The sequence below is a fragment of the Mercenaria mercenaria genome, chromosome 2 (assembly GCF_021730395.1).
Source record: "Mercenaria mercenaria strain notata chromosome 2, MADL_Memer_1, whole genome shotgun sequence".
NCBI lineage: Eukaryota > Metazoa > Mollusca > Bivalvia > Venerida > Veneridae > Mercenaria > Mercenaria mercenaria.
The window spans coordinates 38,515,501-38,528,525 of NC_069362.1; the positions used below are offsets into that span (position 1 = coordinate 38,515,501).

The window sequence follows — 13,025 nt, forward strand, 5'->3', positions numbered from 1 at the left end:
AGAATCTTTTTCGTAGTCAACATTTCCATCATTACATATTAGCATTGTATAGCCTAGGACTAGACCTTTCTAACAAGGGTCTATTCATTAAAATCGGACGACTAATCAATGAGCAGTCAAGAAAAAACGTAGCGTCAAGAAACACAAATAAGCCATTTTAACGTTACATTTAGTCGTACAGAAAATGTATCGATGACGTCATTTATAGTGCTCTCTATTAGGTTCGCGCGTCTTATATTTATATAGCGCAGTGCTCCATAGGCTTCATTGCACTTTCTGGCAGTAACCTATACAATGGAGCTTGAAGACAGACTTTCTTACATTGAGAGGAGCTACGACAGGTTAGGGATGGATATCTCGTTACTCCGACAGGCCATCCAGGAGGCTGAGGTTGAGCGCCTGCAGAGAAAGCATTGGTTAAAATTAAATATGTAAACTTGTTTCTGAATAGTCCGTTGTTTCTCTATCCAGTTCGTGCCTTTACTTTATATACAAAGTTGCTAAAGGTATAGGGTATACCATTCACTATGGGTCTACGAAAACTTCTTCGTTTGATACGCCGGTTGATCAAGAAGGATCGGACCCCTGACTGGGTGTACGAAGAGATTGAGAAGAGACAGATGCAGGCAGGCCTGAAAGCCTTCTTTGCAAGACGTGGGGTGGAGTGGCCTCGTCCGCGGTACAGAGTTAAACTTAACAACCTGTACCCGGACTTGACTGAGTTTAAGACTAAGCCTGTCAAGCTTAATAATTTATACCCAGACTTGTCTGAGTTTTATTAAGTTTGACTTTTTAAAAAAGGTCCTTTTAAGGACCAACCAACTATTTTAGAGTAGAAAATACCTTGTATATTGTCAATTGAAAAAAAACAGCAAACACTTATCTTTTTCTAAACTATTTTATTCAAGATACAACCTTAAAGAAAACACACACAACTATGTTAAAAGTCAATGTCACTGTTTTTTTTTATAACTTTGGCTGCTTCTGCTTGGGTTCTCCCTGGCTCTTCTTACTACTAGCTTTCCGTTTGGGAATGGAACGCTTCTTATCCTCCTTCTTAGTCTCCTGTTCCTCGGTTTGTGGTGGGGTATCCTGATTCTCTACCGTATTCCCCTGAGGCACTGTTGGTATGATCAGATCGAATGTACCATATGCTCTAGGTGTTTTTGTTTTCTTAATACCTTGTACACTAGCAGTTGGCTTCTGTGGAACAAAACCTTGTCGCGGATCAACAGAGGGTACAGAGCCAAAACCAAAGTTTACGCTGTTTTCCTTCAGCGCTGCAGTATCGACAGGCGGAAATAATGTTCTACGGGTTAAAGTCGTCTGTGTGTTCTTGCTATCGTCTGCTTGTCGAGTGGGACATTTGTTAGCAAAATGACCTAATTCGTTACAGTTGTAACATCTCAGATTCTTCGTGTAGCTTTGATCGTTGGGACATTGACTAGCAAAATGTCCTTCCTCCTTGCAATTATAACAAACGTCCTTTCCTTTGTTGTAGATCAACCAGTTCATAGCTGTGATATGCTTCTTTAATTTCTCCAACAACACATCCCTTGGTTGTTGATAGTACATGGTATCAGCCCCATCAACTTTCTCTACAGGTGCATAAGTTTTGCTTTCCATCTTGTCTCTTCAGATTTCAGAGATCAACTGATGTCGACGTGCTGACAGTCCCCGTATTTAAAGGATTTTTCAAGGCCATCATACCAGCTCGGTTTTTCTGTCAGTATAAAAGGAAAATCATTAAGGATTTGCATCATTTCTGTCTGAGCAAACATGGTAGCACCACGTAAATTAGCACCTTACTCAGATACTTTGAGTAGCAGTGAAGATGAAGAAGAAGAACTAAAGAAGCATCGTTTATCATTAACTAAAAAGAAACAAATCTTAGCTAGTAGAAAAGAACGGCGTGAGGGTTTAGAAGGAAAACGTAAACAAGCAAGGCAAGATCAACATAATGAGAAGCGACACGACCTGGCAAGCAACTACTTTAACATTACACCTAGAATGGAGCGAAAATCAAGAAAATTCAAGACGCAAAATAAAGTGTACGATGTTACATTCAAACCCTATGACTTTACCCATGAACTATTCAATGTCATGGTAGACAAGATGAAAGAGGAGTGCCAGACCAAGCCAAGAGATAAAGTTTGAGTCTCAATTGATAATCCCGGTTTGAAACTTGGAATACACGTCCCATTTGACAATGCGTCAGCAGTGACAGGGGAAACTTTGCTTCAAGAAACTGAAAATGTCATGCAAAGCAATGAAGATTTCAAGATTCATGATGGTCAACTGCATGCAGAAATTACTCATATTTCCATGCCCGAAGGATCCGGCAAAGCCAGACGAAATATGCATCATGGATCGAATGTCAGTATAGAGAATATAACAAAACTCAAACAAAGTGTCATACAAATTGACAATTCTTATGACAGCATGTGCTTAGCACGATCCATTGTTGTAGGTATATGCCATGCACAAAAATCTAATACCGAGGAATGGAAAAAACCATGGAATATGATTCGACAATCCAAGAAATCTTTACAACAGAAGGAAACTCAAACGTTATTGGACAGTGTTGGAATCGGATTCGATCAGCCGTGCGGAATAGAGGAGTACCAGAAAATCCAGACCAAACTCTACCCAGACTACATTATCAAGGTTCACACTCAACATGGTAAAGGTGAACCTTTATTTACCCCACCCACCATGAGGAAAGGGAGTAAAGTGATACACGTATACCACCATGGAGGACATTATGACACCATCATTTCGATCAAGGGATTCTATGGATATAGTTATTATTGTGAATACTGTGACATTGGCTATAACAATCTAGAACAGCACAAGTGTGAAAACATTTGTCGGTGTTATTCAACGGAACTCTGTGAACCTGGCAGACAGGTTACATGTATGATTACTTTTAAAAGTGTTGAATGTTATCAAAAGCATAAGCAAATCACAGGACACAAAAAGAAAAGTATTTGCGAATCTGTATGGCAATGTCAAACATGTCATAGCATTGTTGTAGGTAGGAAGAGGAATCATGTTTGTTCAGGGTCAAAGAAATGTAGGTATTGTAAGGACATTGTTGGACCAAACCATGAATGTCATATACCAAAATATGTTTCGCCTGAATCTGAAAGTCCTTCAGATTACATCTTTTTTGATTTTGAGAGCCGGTTCGATACAAGCGAGCACATACCAAATTTTTGTTGTGCTCAACGCTTTTGCGATGAATGTATCACTAAGGACATCACTGAACCGTGCGACCACTGCGACACTACCTGAACCCAGGGAAATGTTGTTTAAGGGTGATAATACCGTGGCTGAATTTTGTATTTGGTTATTTAAACCCACCCACAAAGGATCCACGGTCATAGCACACAATTTTCAAGGGTATGATGGTCAGTTTATCTTGCGGTATATTGTCAGTCATACCATAACCAAACCCGAGGTCATCATGAATGGAAGCAAACTCATTTCCCTGAAATGTCATGGATTGAGAATGATTGATTCCTTGAGCTTTCTCAGTATGCCATTGTAAGCTTTTCCCAAAACGTTTGGTCTTACTGAAATGGCTAAAGGGTATTTTCCACATTGGGCCAACAAAGCTGAATTCCAGAACTATGTGGGACATTACTTAGATTGAGAGTACTATCATCCTGGCGGTATGAAACCCGAAGCCCGTGAAGCCTTTTTAGAATGGCATCAGGAAAAGGTCAACACACATTCCATCTTTGATTTTCAAAAGGAGATGGAAAAATATTGTCGATCAGATGTAGATCTTTTGAGGAGGGGTTGTGGTGAATTTCAACATCAGCTAATGGCCAGTGACGGCATGAATCCTTTTACCGAATGTGTCACCTTGGCTCAAGTCTGTTATTGTGCCAATCGCAAAAACACATTACCAGAAAAGAGTTATCATTTCAGATGCAGGATATCCAAACAAACCCCTTTTCTATTAAAGGTGTACGATGGTTACAGGCCGAGGCAACTATCACAGGAAAATCCATTCGTCATGCACTGAACGGTGGGGAAGTCCGTATAGGTCCTTATTCTGTTGATGGGTACAATGCAGAGACCAATACGGTGTATGAGTTTCTAGGGTGCTGGACTATTGGGTGTGAAACATGCTATCCAAAGCGTGAGGTCAAGAATCCTTACTCGTTAAAAACCATGAATACATTGTACGTAGAGACCTTTTCAAGATTTGAAAATTTGCAAAACCAAGGGTACCACATTGAATACATTTAGGAATGTAAATTTGACCAAAAGTGCAATGAAGACCCAGAGTACAAGAGTTTGATTGATCGGTTCTATCCCCATATGGAACCGATCAAACATCGTGATGCCCTGTTTGGTGGGCGTACCAATGCAGTCACTCTATACCATGAAGTAGACGAAAGCACCAATCAAGAGATCAAGTACGCTGATATTTGTTCACTGTATCCCTATGTGAACAAATACAAAGAATATCCCCTCCATCACCCTGTCATTCTAAGTCAGGAGGAAATTGATATGACAAACCTTAAGCAATACAGGGGTTTGGTCAAGTGTAAGGTGCTCCCTCCTCAAGATTTATGGTAACCCGTCCTACCCATGCATTGCAACAAGAAAATGGTGTACATCTTGTGCCGTACATGTGCAGAGAAAGAACTTCAGGTCTGTACTCATTCAGAGGAGGAAAGGGTCTTGGTCGGGGTTTGGACTTCAGTGGAATTGAATAAGGCTTTAGATCTAGGTTACCAGAGCCTAGAAGTGTATCAAATCTGGCACTTCAAGGAATGGAGCGACACTGTCTATAAGGAATACATCAATAAGTACTTGAAAAGGAAACAGGAGGCCAGTGGTTATCCCAGCTGGGTCAAGACTCAGGCAGATAAAGATAAGTTCAAAAGCGACTATTTCCAGGCCGAAGGTGTCATCCTTGAAGATGTGGAGAAGAATCCAGGCAAAATGGCCGTGGCCAAAACCGTGCTCAATTGTTTCTGGGGAAAGAATGCCCAAAACAATGTCTTGCCCAAGTCTGAATACATTGAGAAGCCAGCCAGGCTATACGAGATCATGGCTGACCCTCACAAAAAAGTACACTACTTTGACTTCTTTAAACATGACGAGTTTTCTCTGATCAATTATTTCGATTACACGGATATGTCAGAACCCCATGCTGCAGCCAGTGTGGTAGTTGCAGCGTTTGTCACTGCCTATGCTAGGTTAGAACTGTACTCAGTCCTGGAACTTTTAGGGGATCGGGTCTTGTACTTCGACACAGACAGTTGTATGTACATTTACGACCCTGATAAATACAACATTCCCATTACAGACAGTCGATTGGGCAAGTGGACTGATGAAGTACCCAATGGAAGAATTGTCAAGTATGTTGCCCTGGGTCCTAAAAACTACGGGTACGAGTACATTGTCAATGGGGAACGCCACACAGCGTGTAAGGTCAAAGGCATTACCCTGGATTACAATACCACCCAAAAAGTCAATTTCAACAGTATAATACACGCTGTCCAAAACAGGGAATCTTTTTCAGAACTCGTTGAATATCCATACCGTATCAAAAGACACAGAGATAGAAAGGTCAACAGTGAACTCCAGACCAAGACTTTCCGTTCGGTGTATACCAAACGTGTCGTGTTGGATCAATATAAGACCGTGCCTTACGGATATGTTCAGTCGTAGACATGACATCAAATGAGTCGGACATGCTTTCTCCAGATATCTGTCAGCGGATTTATCGAGATTTTGTAGAAACACCCTGGATTTTGTTATATCATATTCTAGATTTTGAACTGTATGCTGTGGTTTTATTTCACATCCATTGTGAAGAAGAAAGGACTGGGTCAAACCGTCAGATACGTGCATGGTTGAACGAACCTGACACATTTCAACGTTTTAAAACTATTGTAACAAAAGCAGTAGAATAAGGAGAAGCGAAATTTAACCTGGAAGCTATTAACAGCACTGACTGGAAAATTTTCGTTACTGAGAGTGAAAGAGTACTTTAACATATAGACGACTGGAGAAGGGGCGGTACTTTTTCACAAGAAAAACGTTTGACATTTTTGAATGAATCAGAACTGACTTCAGCATTGTAACCAACAAGTCATACATAAAAGTGTGTTGAATAAAATTAACAAAAACAGAAGAAGTTGTGTTATATTCTTGGCTTCAAGATGGAGAATAGCTCGGGAGTATTCGAAAACATGATGAATTCCTTCACTGATGAACTCAAGGAAGTGTGTCGAGTACATCACAAAGTATGGGCGTATGAAGCACATTACAGTAACGTACATCTTGGCTTTTCGGCAGACACTTTTGTAGAATTATTCACAGCCTATGTAAGAAACAGGAGGGATTTAAAAGTAGACTTCTCCATCGTCCACAATGGTGATTCTTATTTTGACATGTGGGAGAATTTGCCAGAGGATTTTTTGGTAGATATAGAAATTGCATTGTGCGATTTTCTGCAAGCAAAGAAGTGTCTCTACGTCAAGTACAAGGACATAACAAAAGTAAGGACAGACTTGGATATTAGTTTCTCTACATGGATGTCCATGCTCCGAAAATACATGAGTAAATATCATTCTGACATCGAACTTGAGTGGTGTGAACACAGTTTGCAACCAAATTCGTTTTGTGAGTGTGACATCACGGCGGAACCCAAAATGAAGGATGGAGATGATAAAGTCTACGTCAACATTCTGACTATGTTATGTGATCACCATGCAGATCGACAATGGTAAATAGTAGCCTCACAACAGACAAAGCATCATTCGTAAACATGATGTCAAACAAGGCAGCTGTGTTGTCTCTCAAACTCAAAGAGTTGATGGAATTGCATGGGGGTGACATTACTCCTAAGCATCATGATAAAACATTGGACATAGCGTTGATGCCAAAGCAAGCTCGTGGTACATTATATCAGTATGTGATGAAATGGTTGTTTTGCCAAGCCAGGGTAAATAAAGAATTCAGACATCACCAGGTCATGCATGGTGTCATACAGATTGTCAAGAAATACTTATTTGTTGACGGGTCGGGACTATTACCGCTACCACTTCGGCAAGGAGCAGTCATAGAGGGTTTGAACAACCTTACGGAAGGTGAAAAAAACGATCTCCTTCACCAAGTGAATCAAATATTGGAACATTTACCAAAGATCAAGTCACTTTTGTGGATGCATTATATGGTAGCATCAGAATTGCTGTTCCTGAATGAACAGTGCAGATTACAACAACAACATGTCAGACAGTAAAGAGAAGAAGAAAAAAGGTCACCAGTGAACTCCAGACCAAGACTTTCCGTTCAGTGTATACCAAACGTGTCAGGGTCGATCAATATAAGACCGTGCCTTACGGATATGTTCAGTCTTAAACATGACATCAAGTGAGTCGGACGTACATTTTTGAATGAATCAGAACTGACTTCAGCATTGTAACCAACACGTCATACATAAAATTATCAAACAGAAGAGGTTGTGTTATATTTTTGACTTCAAGATGGAAAATAGCTCGGGGTATTCGAGAACATGATGAATTCCTTCGCTGCTGAACTCAAGGAAGTGTGTCCAGACATGTCAGACAGTAAAGAGGAGAAAATCTTTACACCTGCAGAAACAATCGCTCATGTCATCAACTGGAAGAGATTAATGGATAAAGCATCAAGCAAACAGGAAAAAATGGCACTTATGATATTGATGACTGTGCGTATGATGAAAGATCTTGACAGTTTAAACTGGTTATGTGAACTTTATAACTGTGACATTGAAAACATTAAATTGGAGTGGTATATAAATGACAAGATAGAAGACATTTATTTGTTAAATAATTGTTAACTATTGTTTTTGTTGTGAACATTGTTTTTGTCAACATTGTTTTGTTTGTGAACATGGTTACGTATTAATAAACATGTAAAAAGAATATGTTGTCATTATTATTGAAACCATCATGGAAGAAAGTAGTTTACTATTTCAACATCCTTGCAATATTTTTATTTCTGGACCAAGTTGGTCTGGTAAGACACAATTTGTCAAACAATTGATTGAGTTTAAAACGGATGTGTTTCAAACTGTACAACAACAAGTGGTGTGGTGTTACAGAGAATGGCAGTCGACCTATGCAATGTTGCAAGAAGGAGAAGGATCTTATATCAAGTTTATCAATGGCATCCCAGACGACGACGAGGAGATTGTCAGCGATACCAGTATTCCTCATTTGGTGGTGTTTGACGACATGCTCGGCGATAAAGATGAAGAAAAAATCAAACTTTGGTTTACCAGAAAAGGACACCATCGTAATGCCAGTGTGATTTATATCACACAGAACATGTTTCAACAATCCAAAGCAAGCAGAACAATGAGTCTGAATGCGCATTACATGATTCTGTTTTAAAATACTATAGATAAAGGACAAATCAAAGTATCGGCAAGTCAAATTCAATTGCCACATTTACTCCAAGCCTATCGAGATGCCACTTCAGTTCCTCACGGATATTTAGTGATTGATTTTCATCCAAGAACTTCCGAGTCTTACAGACTTAGAACAGATAACTTTCATCGTTGGATGACTGGAGGAAATAGAGGACCTGTTGTTTACACGGGACTAGTATAAAAGAAAAAGACATAGGAAGAAGGTATTCACTTCAAGACAATTCGTTATGGATTACACACCAGCTGTCATCAGAGCCTTGGAATCGCTCAGTCAGGAGAAAAATCTTCAAAAAAGACAACAGTTATTACAAGCGGGTCTGCATGAAATGATCAAATGGTTTACGTTAGCAGCCAAGATCATCATACAGAAAAAGATTCAACTGCCTAAACAGACTTTGAATTTCATGAACAGAAATCAACAAGAGATTCAACAGTTAGCAGACGCCAACGTGGATCCCGAAACCAAACGTAAATTGATACTGAAACCAGGAGGCAGTGGATTTCTTGGAGGTGTTATGATTCGAAGTCTACTTCGTTGGGACGGACAAAAGACTTTGAGAAAATTGTCCAAACGCCATCAGCCAAGAAAGGTAAAAAGAGATCTGTCAAAATACCAGTTGCCAAGAAAGGCAAAAAGAGATCTGTCAAAAAGATACCTGTTAAAACACCCGCCAAGAAACACAAATCACCGTTGAAAGTCAAAATACAAGTCAAGAAATCATCAGGCAAGACCACAGGGAGGACACTTCCACCACCCATAAGGAAACTCGATTATCGGTTTGTGACTGTCAGACGAAAATCTTCACCAAGACAAGACTCGCCTTTGAGACCACTCAGTCGTGTCTCTGATATGATTGATCAGACAACACCGGTGAGATCTCCTCTCTCACCTATCAGTATCATGTCTGGATTTCAAACTCCAAGTCCCATGCAATCGAGATCCAGGAGTACCACCCCATCCTCTGTTCTCAATACTCCTAAATCAAGATTTAATAACGTGGTGGTGAATCAACATGATGGTTTAACCTATTTGACTCCAAACGGTAAATGGACTGTAAGCAAATTAACACCAGGAGAAACTTCGTTCTCGTCTCCGTCCCGAAACTCAACCCCAAGATCGTTTTTGTCCAGTACTTCGTCTGGAACTCGAAACTCAACCCCAAGATCGTTTTTGTCCAGTACTTCGTCTGGAACTCCATCTTAGGCAAGCTCACCTTCTTCCTTATTTACAGGGTACCCAAGTGGAATGTTAGCCCGATTTTCAGCCCTGAATCGACAAGTATCTACTCTTAGATCAGGTTCGATCAGTGATGCTGCAGAAACAGCCTTTGATGCCATGTCGCCTATATAAGCCCAAGTATTCACAGAAACAACATCATTTTGTTGTTGGACAGTCACGAAGATGGCATGCAAAAGAACTGCAGAACGTAAAACACCGTTGATCAAGAAACATGGAGCAATGATTTTAGCTTTAGGCAAAGCACAACCTCAGTTTAGGAAAAAACTAATCAAGGAAGCGCCTAAAGATCTAATCAACTGTGTGGGGAAGTGCTGTCAAAATGTTTTAAAAGGGAATGTATCTATATCAGAAGCTCAGAAGCGCCAGTTGCATCCAAGAAGTCAACAACTTCGGGACTTGGCAAACAAAAAGATTCCCATCCAGAAGAAAAAACAAATCTTAAATCAGAAAGGAGGATTTTTACCACTGTTAGTTTTTGACCTAGCACCTGTGCTCAGCAACAGTCTTGGAAAATTGATAGATAAAATATGAAGAAAATGGCCATTGTTCCGTTTAAAATGCTGGAAGAGATGAATCGCTGGAAAGTAGAGCAACAGCAACGTCCAAGATTACCACCAAAACCCTAACATCACACAAACATCGGAGCTGCAGAAAGACATGGGGTCTGTACTTCATCGAGAGGATTTGTCTGAAAGTGAAAAAGCTCAATTATACGGTCAAACTTTACAGAAATTTCAACTGGCAGTGCAACCGTCATCAAAATTTCAGCAAAAACAACAGCAAACTGTACAAACAGAGAAAAAGCCTGAGACTGTCCATGATCGTATCATTGATAGTGTGTCAGTTACCATGCGTCGTAAAGCAAAACTTCTTTTTCAAATGTTGGAAGACCATCCGAGCATGAGTTGGAATGCTCAGGGAAATTTAGAAGTCAACGGAAAACCTATTTCTGGATCTAATATGATTGATTTAGTCAATGATGTCCTAAGACAACGTTAAGGATCCAACCCAAGAGGATGGCAAGAATTTTCTCGAGGCCTGAGAGAATCTAATGTCCCTCAGGAATATGTTGGCAACAGACAGCGATGGTTATGGATGCAGAGAGACGGGTCCGAGGATGAAGAGGATGGGGATGAATTTTTCGAGACCAGTTCCTACTTACCACCTACACCATCTAAGTCTATAAAACGTGAACACAGAGCTTCAACGTCCCAGTCGTGGGAGGCTTATTAACATGGACAGTAAAAAGGAAGTAGTGCTTCATAAAATTTACTACGATCCAAAACATCCTGCAGGATTTTCGGGCGTACAAAATCTGTATCGGTCAGCTCGAAAACAGATCAAATCTTTATCTTTAGATCAAGTCAGATCATGGTTGCAGGAGCAGAAAACCTACATGTTGCATAAACCTATTCGTCGAAAATTTAAAAGACGTTAAACAAAGGTGGGAGGTATTGATAGTCAGTGGCAGGCGGATTTAGCAGATTTACAGAGGTTAATGAAAGACAATGATCAGTTTCGTTATTTGTTGTGTGTCATTGATGTGTTTTCAAAATACGCTTGGGTTGTTCCAATTTATAATAAAACAGGTCAAACTTTGATTCAAGCGTTTGAGTCTATTTTGAAAACTTCAGGTAGATCCCCAAAGTCTTTGCAAACCGACAAAGGGTCTGAATTCAAAAATAAAGACTTTCAAAAGTTCTTAAAGTCCAAACATATTCATTTTTTCACTACAGAAAATCCTGAAACTAAAGCAAGCATTGTTGAAAGATTTCAAAGAAGTTTGAAAAGTCGCATGTGGAAGTATTTCACACATGAAAAAACGCGACGTTATATTGATATTTTAGATGATTTGGTTCATGCCTACAATCATAGTTTTCATCGGAGTATTCAAACAACACCCGCATCGGTCACTGAAAAAACAGAACCTGAAGTATCACAACACTTGTATGGATCAAAAACAAAATCAAAACCAATCTCGGTCAAAGTGGGTGATTTAGTTCTCATCAACAAAACAAAGCGAACTTTTGACAAAGGGTATCTCCCAAACTGGACCAAAGAATTATTCAAGGTCATTCACATTCGCCGTTCTTTGCCATCAACCGTTCAGTTAGAAGATTTGAGTGGGGAAAAATTGAAGGATCATTTTATCTGCCTGAAATTCAGACTATAAAAGACAAAGATATTTACGAAATTGAATCAGTCCTTGCTCGTCGCACAAGGAAAGTGGGTGGAAAAAAGATCAAAGAAATTAAAGTTCACTGGGAAGGTTATCCAAAGAAATTTGACAGTTGGATTCCAGAAAATATTAGGTATAAAAGACTCTACATTTTGACAGGATTTCTCAGTCAGATTCGGCTAGTGTGGAGGTGACAGACAATACTACGACGCTTTGTAAAACTCGTGAGCCAAAAAATCGTCTCACTTACATGTCACAGATTTTTGCCATTTATTTTGTGCTGGTGATCATTCAACTCTGTCTGAAATCAGAAGATAGGATTTGGTTAATTCTGCTCAGTAGCACACTTGGTTACATTTTACCTACCCCAGGTTAAAAATTCATAAAACAGCCTACGTTGCAAAACCTAGCTATTGGTCACCAGCGATGAATTCGTTTTACATAACGGTGCTCAGTGACAGCTCTCTGTGCATGTTTTCTAACAATACCCAGAGTGAATTCAGGACAAAATTACCCAAACCCATTCATGTCAATAAAGATGATTATGAAATGGCTTTGGTCGAACACATCATTCCTTCTCAAATTGTCAATGTGACAAAGGAGGAATCTCAATTTCATATTGTTACAACCCATGCCAAACTAGGCAAGGAATTTAGTAAATTTCCTTCCAGCAAGTGTAAGAAAATCAATGATCAGTACACGATTCATTGCTGTATCAAATCTGGGGTGTATTCTTCCCCAGAGCATATCATTACTGAAATCGACAATGCTATTCAAAAAGAATTTGAAGACATTTTCCATAAATTGTCCATAGTGTTTCATATAGGTTATTCCCAACCAAGGAGACGTATCAAATCAATACTGATACACAGCATGTGGGTATACATTTCCATCCTAGTTTATTACTTAAGCTAGGGGGAGAAAGTCAACATCTGGGAGATGTTTATCCAGGGGATGAAAATCCTTTTCCTTACGGTGTGGATTTGAATGTTGGCACTAATCATTTATTCATTTATTTTTGATCTGGCAGATTTTACTTTTCTGGGAGATATTGAGGCACCAATCCTTCGTGTGGTTCCATTTGAAAAGAGCAAGAAAGATTCAAATCATGTTCACGAAGAATTTGTCAATTTGCATTATGTCCCCATCTCCAAATCCAG

At 39.6% G+C, this 13,025-nt stretch overlaps 1 protein-coding gene across 1 annotated transcript in view; it reads left to right on the forward strand.

Annotated features, from left to right (window-relative positions):
* LOC123563761 (uncharacterized) overlaps positions 1-13,025 on the forward strand; it is a 43,480-nt gene that overhangs the window by 4,123 nt on the left and 26,332 nt on the right. The window lies entirely within an intron of this gene.